A 4,537-nucleotide genomic window follows, 5' to 3' on the forward strand; every position below is an offset into this window, starting at 1 on the left:
GCGCACACACACACAGCCTGGCATCTTGTTAGTGACATGTGCACAGTGAAAGTCCATCATAGCTGCCTTGAATCCCTGTACTGGAAGGAAGGCAGGATGATGATGATGATGATGATGATGATGATGATGATGATGATGATGGTGGTGGTGTCTTTTTGGGGGTTGTTGTGGAGGTTGCCATCCTCGTGCACTGGGATTTACAGTTTTGCCATGAAAGCCCTCCTGAATTGTCATTCCGTGGGTAGTAGATAGTATGGAGAAACATTTGGCTTTGCTTGTTGACAGATCTCAGTAGATGTTACTGCTTCCGCCCAAGGTCAACCAATGGGTTTCATGACCAAGCTGGGAATCAAACCCTGGTCTCCATAGTCGCAGTCCAGTGCTCAAACCATTACGCAATGCTGTTTCTCATATACCCTACTATATTCTTTGCTGTAATTAAAATGCATTTCTGTTGTAATTTTCTCCAGTCTGCCTAGCAATTGCTTTTTCTATTACATTTATACCTAGGCTGCCCGGCAGAGGGCAGCAAAAACCTGCATTTGGATTTGCAACTATAGCATTATAGTTGCTATAATTTGCAACTATAGCATTATATGTAGGTCTCCTTATCTTCCTTATAATATCACATACACACCCTTCAAGCGGCAAATGTGGTGTGTACGTGTGGGTGTAAACTGGCAGAAAGGTAGTGCAAATATCAGCCAGAAAACCAGTGCAACTTGTATACAGAATGGAAAAAAGGATACAGTACCCATTTTGAAAGGTGCACAAAGCATTGCCATATGTGGCCTTCTTTACAGAAGGCGGTCTTCTTTTTGAAGGGCTCTCTGAGGACAGCCTTCTCTTTGTTATCTGTTTGAAAGGCTGTCCAGCTGCAGCCTGGATTAAAAAGAAACAACTATGTGTATCAGGGCCCTTGAAATTTTCTGTCATCTGGAGGTAGCCCCTGGAATGACCAGGTGCACAGATTACCTGGCCACAATCCTACCAACTAAGGTGATGCTTTTTTGAACTATGACTCCCAGAATCCCCCCAACTCTATGTGAGATGCATTCATGTCTGTTGAAGCACCTTCAGGTCACCCATCGACTTACAACAAACCCATGAATTTTATAGGGTTTTCTGACTGGTGTTACACACTGCAGAAATAAAGCAGTTTGACACCATTTTAAATATCACGGCTCCATCCTGTAGAATCCTGGAATTGTAGTTTGCCAAGGTATTCAGCCTGGTCTGTCAGAGAGCTCTCGTGATTCACCAAACTACAAATCCCACTCTTCTGTAAGACTAGGGACCTTATCACACTCACAATTTTCAATGTTTTGGGGACGGAAGGAGGACGCTCATGTGTGCGCGCGTCCTGCAAAAAACAGAGTTTATCACACACGAAGACGTCCTCCAAGAGGCCCCATTCGGCCCCCCGGCACACACCTGTTCGCATCCAGTCCTGACAGGCGTGATTTTTGCCTGACGTATTACCTTCCATCAGCAAAAAATGGCGCCCGTCAGGCCTGGACGCGAACGGGTGCGCGCTGGGGGGGCGGAATGGGGCCTCTTGGAGGACATCTTCATGTGCGATAAACTCCGTTTTTTGCAGGATGCGCGCGCACACAAGCGTCCTCCTTCCATCCCCAAAACGTTGAAAATTGTGAATGCAATAAGGTCCTGAGTCATGGCAGTTAAAGTAGTGTCAAACAGTTTTATCTCTGCAGTGTCTGAGATGGTATTGCCAGTTCCTTCCTCTGAAATATAGCCTATGGCATCTGGTACTCATTGGCAGTCTCCCATTCAAATACTATCCAGGGCTGACCCTGCTTGGTTTCCATGATCAGATGGCATCTGATATTTAGTGCATTTACCTTCTGTTTAATAATTCTCTCAATGTGCATGAATTCTTTCTAAATTTGCTTGTAGGCTTAGATTTTAGCATATATAAATTGTGATCAAAATTGCTTCCTCTATTTGTTCTTTTTGATGATGATGATGATGATGATGATGATACACATTTCCCCTCTCTCCTCCCTTGTTGGAGCATTTGGACATTTACAGTCTTCCCAACTGACTTTTCTGTAAGCCAGAAACCAAACTCATATCTGCGAAGTGTTCACTCTATTTCAGCAAGCAAGATGATGTGGGAGGCACTTTCTAAGGATAATGTTCCAGTGGTCACAGTAGCCTCTTAATCCTCTAATACAAGGAGATTTTCCCAGTGCAATATCCATTAACCGATTATCTATGCAGTTCAGGCACAGAACATTAGGGCACATTTTTAAAAGGAAAAGAAGAAGAATAGGATGGCATTAATGTTCAGCCAAAAGCCTTAAAATGCAAGTGCTGCCTTCTTCCACATGATGCCAAGGGGTTCTCTCTTGTGCTTTTTGTTTGCTTCTTTGTGCTTCTCTCCTCCCTTTAGTAGTAGCTGTGGAGGGCACAAAATGAGGGCATTCCCTTCTGCAACATAAGAATTCTGCCCTCCCAACTAATTTTTCATTCAGCCACCAAACCTCTAGCATTGTATAGTGAGACGTCACTGACATAAATATAAATTCATGTTTCTTAGCCATGCTCAAAACGGAGGACGTTTGAATTGCTCCTGGACAGAAGGTTGGAATGTAGGATGTGACCTAGGAAAGGAGGACATCTGGTCACCCTGGACCAAGCAGAGATTTGAATCTGGATCTCACTGTTCCATGTCCTACACTTTAAACATTCATTATTCTGTATTGCTTCTCTATATTGGTTGTAATTATTTTTAAAAATGGTATGCAGTTTGAAACATAGCAGAACAAAAAAACTGCAACAATCAATGTGCTGAATTTGCACAATTCAAATGCAAAGTAGAATAATTTCCATAATATGCAAATTAGATTCCCAGATTTGAAGAAGTGGAATGTGGTTACACTATACATCCTTCCCGCTCCTCTTTGTGTGCACTGAATTGCCCCATCTTCTGGTTTCCCTTTCCCCCTTGGAGGTCTTACCTCTGCACCTCAGGTCTGGATCTCTTTACAGGGTTGAGGTCTAGCTCCATACAATGTCACAGGCAGGAGACCAACAAAATATATGAAATATTCCTAAGAGTCATAGAGACAGAAGGGGCTTTGCTTTGTACTGAGTTGTATATCTTTGCATTTTAGAATCTTTTCTAGTTCTTTCATAGCCACCCTCCCCATTCTTAATCTTCTTCTGACTTCCTGGCTGCAGTCCCCATTTCTGTCAATGCTTGATCCCAGGTATGGGAATTCTTTTACTACGATTTCTATTTCTTCATTGTCTAGGTTGAACTTGTGTTCAGTAGTCATTATTTTGGTTTTCTTTATGTTCAACATTAAGCCTGCCTTTGCACTTTCTTCCTTGACCTTCCTTAGTCATTGTTCCAAGTCTGTGATGATTTCTGTTTAATAATAATAATAATAATAATAATAATAATAATAATAATAATAATATTTATTTGTATCCCGCCCCTCTGAGAACAATCGGGATGGCTAACAAAGTTAAAAATACAGCACATATAAAATCCCTGGTGCCCTCCCCTCCTTAAAAAAGTATTAAATCCAATGCAGAATTAAAAAAAAAAAAAAAAACCAAACAAAAAAACATACATGTTAAAAACTGACCAGAAGGTCAACAACATCACATCAGCAAACCATCAATGGGAGCGGCAGTATCTTATTCCCAGATGTTTTTCTGAGGCTGGGTTCTCTATTCTGGCAAGACCTGCCGGAAGAGATTCGTCTTAACAGCCTTTTTAAAGCTGTCTAAGGATGTAAGCAGACGGATCTCATCTGGCAGGCCATTCCACAGTCTGGGGGTGACGATGGAAAATGCCCTCTGGGAGGTAGCCGAGAGCCTAGATTTTTGTGGCTGAAGTAGGCCTCTCCCAGAGGAGCGGAGTGCGCAGGGAGGATTGTAGGGGAGAAGGCAGTCCTGGAGATAGTTTGGACCCAAGCCATTTAGGGCTTTAAAGGTGATAACCAACACCTTGTACGGGGTCTGGAAGCTAATGGGCAGCCAGTGGAGGGACTTTAGAACCAGGGTAATATGTTAATAGTAATAAATTCTGTTAATAGTATGCTGTCGTCTGCATATCTTAGATTGTGGATATTCCTCCACCTATCTTTCCCCCAGACTGTAGAACAGCCTGCCGGATTAGATCTGTCTACTTACATTCTTAGACAGCTTTAAAAAGGCTGATAAGATGGATCTCTTCCGGCAGGCCTTCCCAGAATAGAGAACCCGACCTTAGAAAAACATCTGGGAAAGATACTGCTGCTCCCACTGGTTGCTTGTTGGTATGATGTTGTTGACCTTCTGGTCAGTTTTTAACTTGTATGTTTGTTTGTTTGTTGTTTTTTGTTCTGTTTCTTAACTATTGCATTGGATTTAATACTTTTTTAAGGAGGGGAGGGTACCAGGGATTTTACATGTTTTGTATTTTTAACTTTGTTAGTCGCCCCGATTGTTCTCAGAGGGGCGGGATACAAATAATAATAATAATAATAATAATAATAATAATAATAATAATAATAATAAT

Source organism: Sceloporus undulatus, chromosome 1, assembly GCF_019175285.1.
Source record: "Sceloporus undulatus isolate JIND9_A2432 ecotype Alabama chromosome 1, SceUnd_v1.1, whole genome shotgun sequence".
In the NCBI taxonomy this organism is placed as follows: domain Eukaryota; kingdom Metazoa; phylum Chordata; class Lepidosauria; order Squamata; family Phrynosomatidae; genus Sceloporus; species Sceloporus undulatus.